At 37.6% G+C, this 13,308-nt stretch overlaps 1 long non-coding RNA gene across 1 annotated transcript; it reads right to left on the bottom strand.

The window, feature by feature from the left end:
* Positions 1–312: 312 nt before the first annotated feature.
* On the bottom strand, positions 313–13,307 carry LOC101692608. Its single transcript, XR_001176908.2, has 3 exons — positions 13,193–13,307; positions 9,052–9,086; positions 313–1,225 (listed from the first exon to the last, which is right to left on the bottom strand). It is a non-coding gene; the product is annotated as an uncharacterized LOC101692608 (long non-coding RNA).
* Position 13,308: the final 1 nt, after the last annotated feature.

Below are 13,308 nucleotides of genomic sequence, written 5' to 3'. Positions count from 1 at the left end.
CTGTATCCCTGAACCAAATAATACATTATATGTAAATTTTAAAAAATCAATGACTCTGACTTCAACAAATATTCACTTATGATTCTTTTAGATGCCAAACCCAAAAAACCCCAAAAGTATTTGAAATAATTTCAGATATGCAGGCCGGGTTGGTGGCGTCAGAAAAATCAAATTCATTAGTAATTTAAAACATGGGACTTAGTGCAATGGCAACACATGAATGTGGTGCGCTCAGATCAGATGGGGGGCCACCAAATGTCGGGTGTCCCAGAGGGTGGGGCAGCATGGGTGGTGAGAGAATTCATCCAAGGCAGAACCAAAGAGAAAGAATTTTATTGAGTACACTACAAGGAGAGCAAAGGAAAGACAGTCTGTGAGGAGTTGGTGGTGAGTGACGGTTATGGGGCAGAGTGAGAGAGTTTGGGGACTATGGATTTTCCCATTTTTGGTAACTGTAGGAACTGCGGTGCTTGTAATTGGTCATTAGAGCCTATGGCTATTTTGAGGTGGGTCCCTTAATGAGCTTGGTGGTCCCTGTGGGCCCTTTAGACCTTGCTCAAGTTTCCATTGCTCAAGACTTTTGTCTAAAAGCAGCCTCTACAATGAGGTTATTTTGGATACTCTCTGTGACAAAGACTATTGACTCTTGCTTTCTCAGGCACATAGCTAGATTGTTTTTCCCATCTTTATTTACTTGAACACATGACTGTGTGCCTAGTCTTAACCAACGGAGTATGTGTCCCTTCTGACATAACACTTTTAGGGAGCATGTGTGCCTTTTCCACACTTTCTTTTCCCATCACCAGTGGGATATTTTAAATGTCATTTCCATAAGGAAACTTCCTGGACTAGGTCTGATCTGGCAATAATACACCGTATACTTTACCTTGCAATACCACGATTTTATTTTAAAAGTGTTCCTTGTTTATTTAATAGTTTTCTTTCTTGCTAGACCTAGAGCTCTAGAAAGACAGGAGGCGTGTCTCTTTGTATAGTGCTGTTTTCTCCAGCCACACGTGAGACACATGGTAGACAGTCAGTAAATGTTTGTTGAAAGGATCGTTACTCCAAGTCTTCATACTCTTTGTTACAAGACACAAGTGCTCAGGGTGCTGATGGGTCAAGAACACCAACCTGTTGGTTTCCAGAACTTCATTTTCACCAAGGACTAATGAATTGTATTTTCTTTGGCTTAAGACAGAGATCTTCTTTTCCCAAAGGAATCCTTAAAAAAAGAAAATGGTCTCTTCAAAAGGTTCACATTTGCAAAAGAATAAACAATTGTTATTTTGTGAGGAGCCAATGTAATCGTCAGGGCTTATCTAAGTTTATTAAATGCCCTCAGGATATGTTTCCCAGATTAGCCTCCGATCTGCAGTTCCAGGAACAGCTTCTTGTGTTGTTGATTTTTTAAAAAATTTTGACTCTAACCTTGTGTCCTTTTATAGCGTTTCCTAAGGAAGTTGCCTGTATTCACATCCTTAATAAGAGCTACTGAATATTCGGTATCAAATGCATGTGTATGAGTCTCTATTTCCAGATTTATAGGATGCATAGTAATGAAGATCTAGATCTTACACTTTTTGTTTTGTATAAATGTTACGAGTATCCTTCATTCCTACAGACGATCTTTTTTTTTTTTTAAAGATATTATTTATTTATCTGAGAGAGACACAGCACGAGAGGGGGAAGGGTCAGAGGGAGATGCAGACCAAGCAGGAACCCCAGTGTGGGACTTTATTCCGGGACTCCAGGTACAGGACCTGAGCCAAAGGCAGTCACCCAACCAACTGAGCCACCCAGGCGCCCATTCCTACAGACCATCTTTGGAGAAACTGCTCTCTGGTTTCTCCTGCCCAACCCATGTAACTAACTATAGCATGATTTGGAACAAAGTTCATGGCTTAAAAACAATATACTTGACTCAAAATCCTCTTTGGCTCACACCAACAAGTGTCCTCACTGATATCTCTCCAAGAAACACAGTTCATTGCTCTTAACTTCTGCAGTTCTCTCCACGTGAAGTTCTGCTCTCATTTGCAAAAGACTTAAGGTAGGAAAATGCCCAGGTGTCTGTCAAGGTTGCTATGAGCTAGTGGCAGCAGAGGCATGATTTAAGGGATGACAGAAGAGTTCTTGTTTGCCTAGAGTTCACTGACCTTTCTCCAGTCCTCTGGGTAATCTATGTTTTGTACTTGGGAGAAGACGAGAAGTCGCAGTCAGTGAGGCAGCTGTCTTCCTGGTTCCCTTGTTTTAGAGAGGACTGTGCTGGCTGACACTGGAGTGTGTGCTGTATGGGGGAAACAGGGCAAGTGCCACCCTGGAGGGGCCCTTAGGACTGCAATTCCAGAAAGAAAGGGCTGTAGCAATCAGCTGTAGATCTTCTATGTGGTGAAAACGCTGTGCTAGATCCACAATTGAGTGATGCAGGAAATGAGCTGTTTTGGGGAGAGGGTTGAAGCAGGGCAGGATTCAGAGAGGGAAAAACACAAAAGACATCATTAGGGCAGTTGGATGAGCAAAAGCAAGGATATTGAGGCAGTTAGCCCCGGGGGGAGGGGTTGTACCAGAGTTTAAGTAGTAGAGTTTGGTTGCAATATAAGGGGTCAGTGAGGATGAGGCAAACTTTCTAAGAACCTTAAAAAACAGAGGAGTCATGGAAAATATATGTGTGTGGTAGCAAAGTCTTTGAAGATGAATTTGAGGAAGATGAATATAATCTCTATGTGCAAAATTGTTTAGCCAGAGAGAGACCAATTAAGAGGTTGATACAATAACTAATGGGACTGTAAGAGAGAAGGGAGTCAGATAGAAAGGAAAGAGGTGGAGGGAAGTCATCGCTCAGTGTAACATAAATGATTTAATAACTGTGAGGTTGGAGGAGGAAGAATAAAAGAAAGTGGGCAATGAATTAGTCCGTGGCCTCAAATATAAGTTACCAGTGTGATTAAATAAAGAGTTGGTAGGTGAATTTCACTGAAGGCAACTTGCTAATTTAGGAGGGGGTGAAAGAGATACGGGGAAAGAGGAGTATACTCTCTTAGTACAATAGAGTATACTAATATACTATAGATATTGTTATGCCTACATGGCTCTAATAATAAATACTTTTTCTTGGAAGAGAAAATTAAGATTTTACCGAAGTCCCAAAGAGATAGAGAAATTTTTCCTCACTAATATCGATATTCTGGGTTTTCTCTACTGTCCTCCAAAATTATGTCTGACCTTTATTGTAACTGTGAAGCAAACATATTGCAATTGCTTGTTTACTTAACTCTACAGTGTAAGTAGAATAATTTATTTATTTTTTAAAAAATTTTTTTAAAGATTTTATTTATTTATTTGCCAGAGAGAAATCACAAGTAGATGGAGAGGCAGGCAGAGAGAGAGAGAGGGAAGCAGGCTCTCTGCTGAGCAGAGAGCCCGATGTGGGACTCGATCCCAGGACCCTGTATCACTGGGGTGTTGGTGGGAGTGGCAAGAAATGCCATTATTTTTTTTTTTTCATTAGTTTCTTTAACAACATAAAAGAGATCATCAAATACTTAGCTCAGAAAATAGATATAAGGTTGAGTAAGATGCTTAGCCCAGTGCCTGGCACATAGAAATTGCTCACATTGTCTCTCATTGTCTCATTGTTGCTGCTTTTCATGAATAGAGAAATAAGTCCTTGTGCATTCCAGGAATGCTCATGAAGATAAGAAGGTTTTCTATTTTCCCCTTCTCCAGCTAAGTCATCTTTGTAATTGTGTTATTTCCAAATACTTTCTTATTACCTAAGTTATGACAATGACTGCTTCATCTTTCTATCTCACAGTCTGGACAAAGAGCAAGCTGACACAATCTGCAGAAAGAAGAGAGGCCCTAACCACCTGGGCCACAGAATGTTTGGGTTTGACTGTCTAAGGAGTGAATTCATTAGCCCATGGCAAATTGAATAAGGAAATAAAGTTAAACTGTACTTATCTTAGACCAAGAGCTGTATTTGGCACCATGATTCAGCACCATTATCTGTATACAAAAATACTTCTGGAAGTTATCCCGGGAAACAACCAGTTGTGAAGCCACTATCCTACCATGTTTCTCAAACTGGAATATGCACATTACGCACTTGATACAACAGAGTAATCATGAAACATATTCCTAAAGTGCTGATTTTACTTGAAGATTTAGGAAGATACATTTTCGCTGAAGGCAACTTGCATATATTATTTGGTCATTCAACAAACATTTACTGCACTCAAGCAGAATGTCAGATGTTGGGAAATACTGATTTAGAAAAGGAATTTGGGGTGCCCCGGGTGGCTCAGTCAGTTAAGCATCTGTCTTCGGCTCAGGTCATGATCCCAGGGTCCTGGGATGGAGCCCCAGGTCAGACTCTCAGCTCAGTGGGGAGTCCGCTTCTCTCTCTCCTTTTGCTTCCCTCCTGGCTTGTGTTCTCTTACTCACGCTCTCTCTCTCAAATGAATAAATAAAATCTTGGAAAAAAGGAAAAAAAGAAGCAAAAATAGTTTTACTCCTTTCAGTTTGAATAAATAAAAACATATGATTTCCTCAAGTATTTCATTTAACTAATGACAAAAGTATGAATCACTAAATTGTGGAGATATTTAATTTACCAGCAGTCCTGTCTTTACTAAATTTGAACGATGTTGGAACCAACCCAGTCCCTTTTATTTTTTTAGATTTTTTATTTATTTGACACAGAGAGAGAGATCACAAGTAGGCAGAGAGGCAGGCAGAGACAGAGGGGAAAGCAGGCTCCCTACTGAGCAGAGAGCCTGAATCAGGGCTTGATCCCAGGACCATGAGATCATGACCTGAGCCGAAGGCAGAGGCTTAACCCACTGAGTCACCCAGGAGCCCCCAGTCCCCTTTATTTTACAAATAAAGACTTGAAGTCTCTGTCCCATTCTCTACCTACATTATATTTTAATACTTGATATCATTTACATAATTTTTATTTGTTTGTTTCACCAAGTCCATGTTGAATCTGCACCAAGATATAAACTGAGGATTTAGATTTGCCTGCCCCATTCAAAAAACCCAGTGCTCATGAAGTTAGTATACTGAGATGACACTGTATCTTTCACATTGCCTACAGAGCGATCTTTTAAAAGCAAGGACCATTGTGGGTGCCTGGCTGGCTCAGTCGGTGGCACATATGACACTTGATTTTGGGATTGTGAGATTGAGCTCTATGTTGGGTGTAGAGATTACTTAAAAATAATATGTATATATATAGTATTTTAGACATTAAAACAAGTATAAATCCCTTGAAAAGCACAGCTTATATAAACTGACACAGGAAGAAATACAATATCTGAGTACCAATATATCTAGTAAAAAAATTTAAGTTCTTAAATAGAAGCCCTTCTACAAGGAAAACTCCAGGCCCACATATATTACATAATACATATATATGTATTATATATATATATATATATGTTGCATATATATACACACACACCCACACCCACACACACAAGGCTCATAGCATCTCATGCTTGCTTATAAAACCTAGGAAGAAGTTCCATATTGTTTACCTTGAAAGGTATCCCAATCACAAACCAGTCTCTAACAATCCTTGTAGCTCACCATATTTTTATTTATACTATATTAAGTTACTTAGAGTCCAAGTGTGTGAGATCTTATCAGCTTCTATGAGTCCACACATGCTTTTCTTACTGCTTGGGAGACTTTCTGAGCCTCCTCTGTCCCCATCTCTGGCTGGTAATGGAAAGATACTATATCTTAGTTGCTGCTAGTCACATGGCAGTATATATATATACATATCGTTAAAACTCATAAAACTGTTAGATTTTACTGTATGTAAATTTTACCTAAATAAATCCTACTTTAAAATATCTGAATAATCTCCATGTACTTGGGAATTAAGACATTTCTAAATAACCGATCAAAGAAGACGTTTCAAAGAAAACTAGAAAATACAAAGTAAACGGTACCAAAATTATTTTTAAACTAAATAAAATTGACAAATACTTGGTAAAATTGGTCAATAAGGAACAACAGAGAATATGTAAAAGACTGGTAGCATAAAGATCCTACAGACATCCAAAGGATCCTAAGGAAATATTATGAACAACTCTGTGCCAAGACATTAAAACAAGTACAAATCCCTTGAAAATCACATCTTATATAAACTGACACAGGAAGAAACAGAATTCCGAGTACCACCATATCTAGTAAAGAAATTAGGTTCTTTTTTTTTTTTTTTCTTAAAGATTTCATCTATTTATTTGACAGACAGAGATCACAAGTAGGCAGAGAGTCAGGCAGGGGGGTGGGGGAAGCAGGCTCCCCGTGGAACAGGGAGCCCGATGCGGGGCTCGATCCCAGGATCCTGAGATCATGACCTGAGCCTAAGGTAAAGGCCTAACCCACTGAGCCATCCAGGTGCCCCAAGAAATTAGGTTCTTAAATAAAGTCATTCTACAAGGAAAACTCCAGGCCCACATGGCTTCTACTTTAATCTACCAAAAATTTGAGGAAGAAACAATAATCTTATGAAATCCTTTCAGAAAACAGAGAAGGAAATACTTCAAAATGCATTTGATAAGGCCAGCAAAGTCCCAATATAAAAATATTGCCAAAACAGACAAATAAAAGTCTCCCCAAACCCAAAAAACAAAAGCAAAAGGCAGGAAAACTATAGACTAATGTCCCTCATTAAAATAAATGCAAATTTTCTAAATAAGATATTAGTAAATTGAATTCAGGAATACAAAAAAAAAAGGAGATGCTATCCTAACCAGGAGGAATTTATCACTGGAATGCAAGATTGGTTTAATGGTCAAAAACTGAACAATTCATTTTGGCACAGTAACAGAATAAAGGGGGAAAAGCATATGATTAGCACAATAGATGCATAAAAAACACTTGACAAATTTCAACATCTATTTATGATTAAACTCTTTCAAGAAATTGCGACTACCAGAAAATGTCCCTGAACTAATAAAAGGGATCTATAGAAAACCTGCAGAAAACATCACTCTTAATAGTGAAAAATTGAATCCTTTTTCAGATTAAGAATGAGTCAATTGTATCCACTCTCATTATTTCTATTCAACATCATGCAAGAGATTCTAGCTAGTGCAATAAGGTAAGAAAAAAGAAGCAGGAGACTGATGGGAAAAAAGTAAAACTTCATTGGTAGATGACATGATCATAAACAGAAAATATTAAGGAATCTGCAGGACCACTAGAACTCAAAAGTGAATTTAGCAATGTTGTAGGATACAAAGTCATTTCTATATTCTGATCGTGAACAATTAAAATGTGATATTTAAATAATGTCATTTATAATACCATTAAAATGATAAAATATTTTAGGGTAGATTCAATGAACTATGCGCAAGACATATACACTGAAAAACTGAAAATAAAACGCCATTAAGAAAATGAAAAGGCAAGCCAAAAAATATTGACTCATATAGCTGAGAAATGAGATATCCAGAGTATACAGATAGTCCCTGACTTACAAGGATTTGCCTTGTGATTGTTTTTTTAACTTCATGATGGTAAAAGGAATATGCTTTCAATAGAAACTGAACTTTGAATTTTAAATTTTGATCTCCTGAGTTAGCAATATGCTGTACAATACTCTCTTATGATACTGGCCACTGGGGACAATCTGTAGTTCCCAGTCAGCCACACATCAGGAACATAAACAACCATTCCAGTTACAGCAATTCTGTACCCATTCAACCATTCTGTTTGTCACTTCAGTAAAATATTCAATAAATTACATGAGATATTCAGCACTCTGTTATCAAATATGTTTAAGGTAGGCTAGGTTATGATGTTTGGTAGGTTAGGTGTAACAAATGTTTTTTTGATTTATGATATTTTCAGTTTATAATGGGCTTATCAGATCATAACACCATTATAAGCTAGGGCAGATCTGTAGAAGAAAAGTTACAACTCAGTAATAAAAAGATAAACAACTCAATTAAAACTTTGAACAGAGGGGTGTCTGGGTGGCTCAGTGGGTTAAAGCCTCTGCCTTTGGCTCAGGGCATGATTTCAGGGTCCTGGGATCAAGCCCCGCATCAGGCTCTCTGCTCAGCGGGAGCTTGCTTTCCCCTCTGTCTCTGCCTGCCTCTCTGCCTACTTGTGATCTCTGTCTGTCAAATAAATAAATAAAATCTTAAAAAAAAAAAAAAAGTTTGAACAGACACCTCACAAAAGAAGTATATTGGTTTTCTATTGTGATATGACATATTGCCACAAACCTAAGTGGCTTATAACAATACCCATTTATTATCTCATATTTCTGTAGAGCAGAACTCCAGGTGGGCTCAGCAGAGAGCTTTGCTTAGGTTCTCTCAAGCCAAATAAACGTATCAGCCTGACTGGGCTCTTATTTGGAGACTCTCAGGAAGAATCCACTTCTGAGTTCATTCAGGGTGTTTGGCAGAATCTAGTTCCTCATGGTTGTAGAAACGAAATCCCCGCTTTATTGCAGATTATTGGCTGGGGCACTCTGCTCATTTTCTAGAGGCCATTCCTGGGTTTATGGCTATTTCACCAGAGCAAGGAGAATCTCCCTTACACCAATCCTTCTCATTCTTCAGATCTACCTGACTTTCTCTTCTACCACTAGCCTGAGAAAACTCTCTGCTTTTAAAGAGCTCGGGTGATTAAATTAGGCCCCCCTGTATTATCTGCCTTTAAATTAGTAACCCTAATTACATCTGCAAAATCCCTTTTGCCAGATAACATAATTACAGAATTACGGGAGTAACACCAGGGGCAAAGATAAGAGCTATCTTAGAATTATGCCCACTACATGAAGATGTGGGAACCAACAGGCCCATGAAGATATATGCCCCAAATCATTAGTCACAAAGGGAGAGACAGATTAAAACTACAATCAGGAAACTGTCTACACCCAAAAGAAGAATTAAAACAAAATGTCGGCAGGACTACGGAAGACCTAGAACTCTCATACTTTTCTGAAAGGAATGAAGGTTTCAACTTCTTTGGAGAATATTTTGGCCCTTTCTGTAAAGTTATATGCGTACTTACCAAACGACCCAGCAAATCCACTGCTTGGCGTTTACCTAAGAGAAATGAAAACTATATTTATAAAACTTTCATTGAAGCTTTATACATCATTATCAAAAATTGGAAGTAACCCAAATATATACACAGATAAACTGATAAATTGTGGTATATTCACATAATGGAATTTTTAGCAATAAAAAGGAATAGACTTCATAGTCTATTGTATGTATTCTATACATGCAATGATGTGGGTGAATCTCAAAAACACTATGCTTAACGGAAAAAAGCCAGACACAAAAGAGTATGTACTGTATGACTACATATATATGGTATTTTTGAATAAACAAAACAAATCTGTAGTGATAGACCTCAGATCAGTGGTTACTATAGGTAGTGAGGATAAGACTGGTCAGAGGCACAAGAGAACTTCCTGGGGAGATACAAAGACATACAAATTCTATGTCTTCTGGGGGAGGGTCATGGTTATATCAAAGTATTTTAGATTTTACATGTATAATGGATTATTTTTATCTTATGAAAATTATACTTAAAGTTGATTTTAAAATGTACATATTTTTAATGAAAACAAAGATGTTTGCCTTCTTTTATTATTTAATAGCATTCTGGAATTTGGAATTGATAAAATTAAATAGATTATAAATAAGCTATTAGTAGCTGAAAGTGGGAAGTAAGTTGTCTTAGTCAGTTTGGGTTGCTATAACAAATTACCCAGGTAGTAATTTGTTGACTGGATGATTTTTAACAACAAACTTTTATTTGTCACAGTTCTGGAGGCTGGGAAGTCTAACATCAAGTTACCAACAAATTTAGTTCTTGGTGAGGGCTTCTGTCCTGGTTTGAAGACAACTGTACTCTCACTCTGTTTTCGCATAATGGAGAGCAGAAAAAGCAAACTCTAGTTTCTTTCCCATAAGGTCACTAATACCATCATGACCTCATCTAAAAATAATGGCCCCACCTCCTAATACCATCCCACGGAGGGGTTAGTTCTAACATGTCAGACTTAGGGGGAATACAAGCATGCATTCCACAATACAAGTGTAACACTATTTGAAGAGAAAAATCATAATTTTTGGACAATAAAGGTAGCGTGGTAAAACAATACTAAGATTATTGAGAAAGCTTAACAAAATGGCTATATAGAAGATAAATACAAACCAGAAAATATAAACAAATACCAGCACAAAATATGAAAACCAAAGTATAAAATTTGTATGCTCAATAATTGCAAGAAATGTACAGACTTACATAAATTTGATAGTAAGAGTAAAAGGAGGCTTAAGTAAATGGGAAACCATCTTTCTGGATAGACGGAACACGGAGAATACGATTTTTTTGTAAATTATTTTCTAAATTTAATGGAATTCCAATAAAATGCCCAACAGAGAATGGCTAAGAAAATTTTGAGAAGAGTAAAAAGGGGACTGGCCCTCCCAGAGTTAAAAATATGGTTTAAAGCTATAATAACCAAATTCATCTGATCATAGTAATATAGGGGAAAAAATGTAAAAAAAAAAAATCCGTTAAATGGGGCTCCCAGTTGGCTCAGTTGGTTAAGTGTCCAACTCTTGATTTCCACCCAGGTCACGATCTTAGGGTTCCGAGACTGAGTCACAGGTTGGACTCTGCACTGTGTGGAGCCTGCTTGAGATTCTCTCTCTTCCTCTACCTCAGTCCCCCTGCCACCCCAGGCTCTCTCTCTCTCTCTCTCTAAAAAAAAAAGATCCATTAAACAGAATAATTACCTCAGAAACAGATCTTTTATGAAATAATGATAAGTATACAACAAAGTTGGTATTACACATCAGGGTGGAGGAAAAAGATTATTCAGTAAATGATGTTGGTAAAATAACAAATAAAATGTTAACTTCTCATCCCATAGCATATGCCAAAATAAATTTTAGAACGGAATAAAAATTAAAAACTCTTTTTTTTCATTTTTAAATTTAAGCTCAATTAACATATAATGCATTATTGTTTTATGAGGTAGAGGTCAGTGACTCATCAGTCTTATATAATACCTAGTACTCATTACATCACATTCCCCCCCTTAATATCTATCATCCAATTATCCCACCTACCTCCCCTCCAGCAACCTTGTTGATTTCCTATGCTTAGGAGTCTCTTATGGTTTGTCTTTGTCTCGATTTCATCTTGGTTTATTTAATTAAAAAACCCTTTAGTGCACCTGGGTGGCTTAGTTGGTTAATTGAGTGCCTTTGGCTCAGGTCAAGATCCTAAGTCCCAGGACGGAGTCCCATGTCGGGAGTCTGCTTCTCCCTCAGACCCTCACCACTCTCATGCTCTCTCACTCTCTCTCATTCTCTCTCTCAAATAAATACAATCTTTAAAAAACACTTTAAACGAATATAAGTAAAGGTTAGTATTTATTAACCAAAACATTGGGATACAATGTACTAGTAAAAGACACTAAATTTGCCCAAGTTAATTTTCTATTAGAAGAAAGCACCAGGAAGGCAGAGACCCTGGAGGTCTAACTTATCAGTAACCTCTGTGATCTACAAGAGATCTATGCAGTATGTATGTTCTAATAAATCTTTATAGGATGTATGAAAACAATTGTTTATATTTTTTGCATCACTCTAGTTTTCTTAAATGACAAACTGGGAAAAATATTTGTCATGTATATGTAAAGATTAATATCTTCTTATTAAAAGTTCATGCAAATCATGAGAAACTTTATTGAGACCCATTAGATGGACCCTTATATGGACAAGCTATTCATGACAGAGGGAAAACAAAGATTGATGAACATTTGGAAAAAGTCAATATGAATAATAAAATAATAAACAATTACATGTTATATGTCAAATTACAGGATTTTTAAAAATAAATATGTATATTCAATGCTGGTTTGGGTGTAAGTGTAATAGGTCATCTCAAATAGTCTGGGGGAAGTTAATGCAAACCTTTTAGAAAAGTAATTTTGCATTCTATATCAATAGCCTTAAAAATACTACTTTTGACCCTCTAATTACTTTTCAGAAAATTTTCTTTTCAGAAAGAAGAAACTTTATTTTAAAAGTTCATCGTAGGATTAAAAATGGTGGTGAAAAATCGGTAATTATGTCCAACAATAAGAAGATGGATTTTAAATTATGATTGGAACACAATGCATTATGCAGCCATTTAAATGATTTCTATAAAGATTTTAAAATTCGATCAAGAAAATAATTGTTTTAAAAGGTACTGTGAGAGGACGCCTGGGTGGCTCAGTTGGTTAAGCAGCTGCCTTCGGCTCAGGTCATGATCCCAGGTGGGATCGAGTCCCACCCACATCGGGCTCCTTGCTCGGCAGGGAGCCTGCTTCTCTCTCTGCCTCTGCCTGCCTCTCTGTCTGCCTGTGCTCGCTCGCTCTCTCCCCCTCTGTCTCTGACAAATAAATAAAAATCTTAAAAAAAAAAAAAAGGTACTGTGAGGAGAGAAATTATTTTGTGATTGCCAACAGTATTCAATATGCATAGAAAAAATAGTAACCATGGCATACATATTACCTTTTACTGAAAGGGCAGGCACTTAGCATTTTAAAGGGATTCTCATTTACCCTCACACCAAGACTATGAAGAGATATAGATCTATATGTATTTCTTTGATTTATATATACATTCATAAATGTGTCTTTATTTTATAAACCTATAAAATATGTATATATTTATATTATATATATATTTTTTTTTTCCCCATTGAACAGGTGAGGAAATTAATACACAGGGAGATGCAGTACTGTGTCCAAAGTGTTTGAGCTGAGTGAGGCAGTGGGTTTGATAGCAGATTGGCTCTTGCGTCCACGCTTTTACTCACTATTAAAATGTAACAAAATGTTTTCAGTTTTCTAGTTTTGGGGGCTCATGGGTCTCCCTTCTACTTTTCAATCATTTCCAAAGTTTTTACAGTAAGCATGACTTTCACTCATTATAAATTATCCTAATAATAGTAATCTATACATTGTAAATCCCAAAGCCAGCCTGGTTTTCTGCAGTAGCGCTCAGCTCTGCGTCTGGGGTAACCCGCACCCCCTGTCTCCAGGTGTCTGCGGCCCCGCATCCCCCTTCCGGCTTGTTCGCCGGGTCTTTTCCCGGGTTCCACCCACAGTACCCGGATCCCCGTCCCTGAAACACACTTTCTCCGCGCGCCTGCGTCGTGGCCGACAGCTCCAGGGTGACTTGGCAAACGTTCAAGCGCCGTGGGACCGGAGTCTTCGGGACCCGCCCAGATGTCGTCCCGCGAGGCCCCGCA

This window comes from Mustela putorius, unplaced genomic scaffold (assembly GCF_011764305.1).
Source record: "Mustela putorius furo isolate JIRA1106 unplaced genomic scaffold, ASM1176430v1.1 tig00537227_pilon_pilon_pilon, whole genome shotgun sequence".
NCBI lineage: Eukaryota > Metazoa > Chordata > Mammalia > Carnivora > Mustelidae > Mustela > Mustela putorius.
This window is presented reverse-complemented; position numbering and strand designations above follow the sequence as displayed.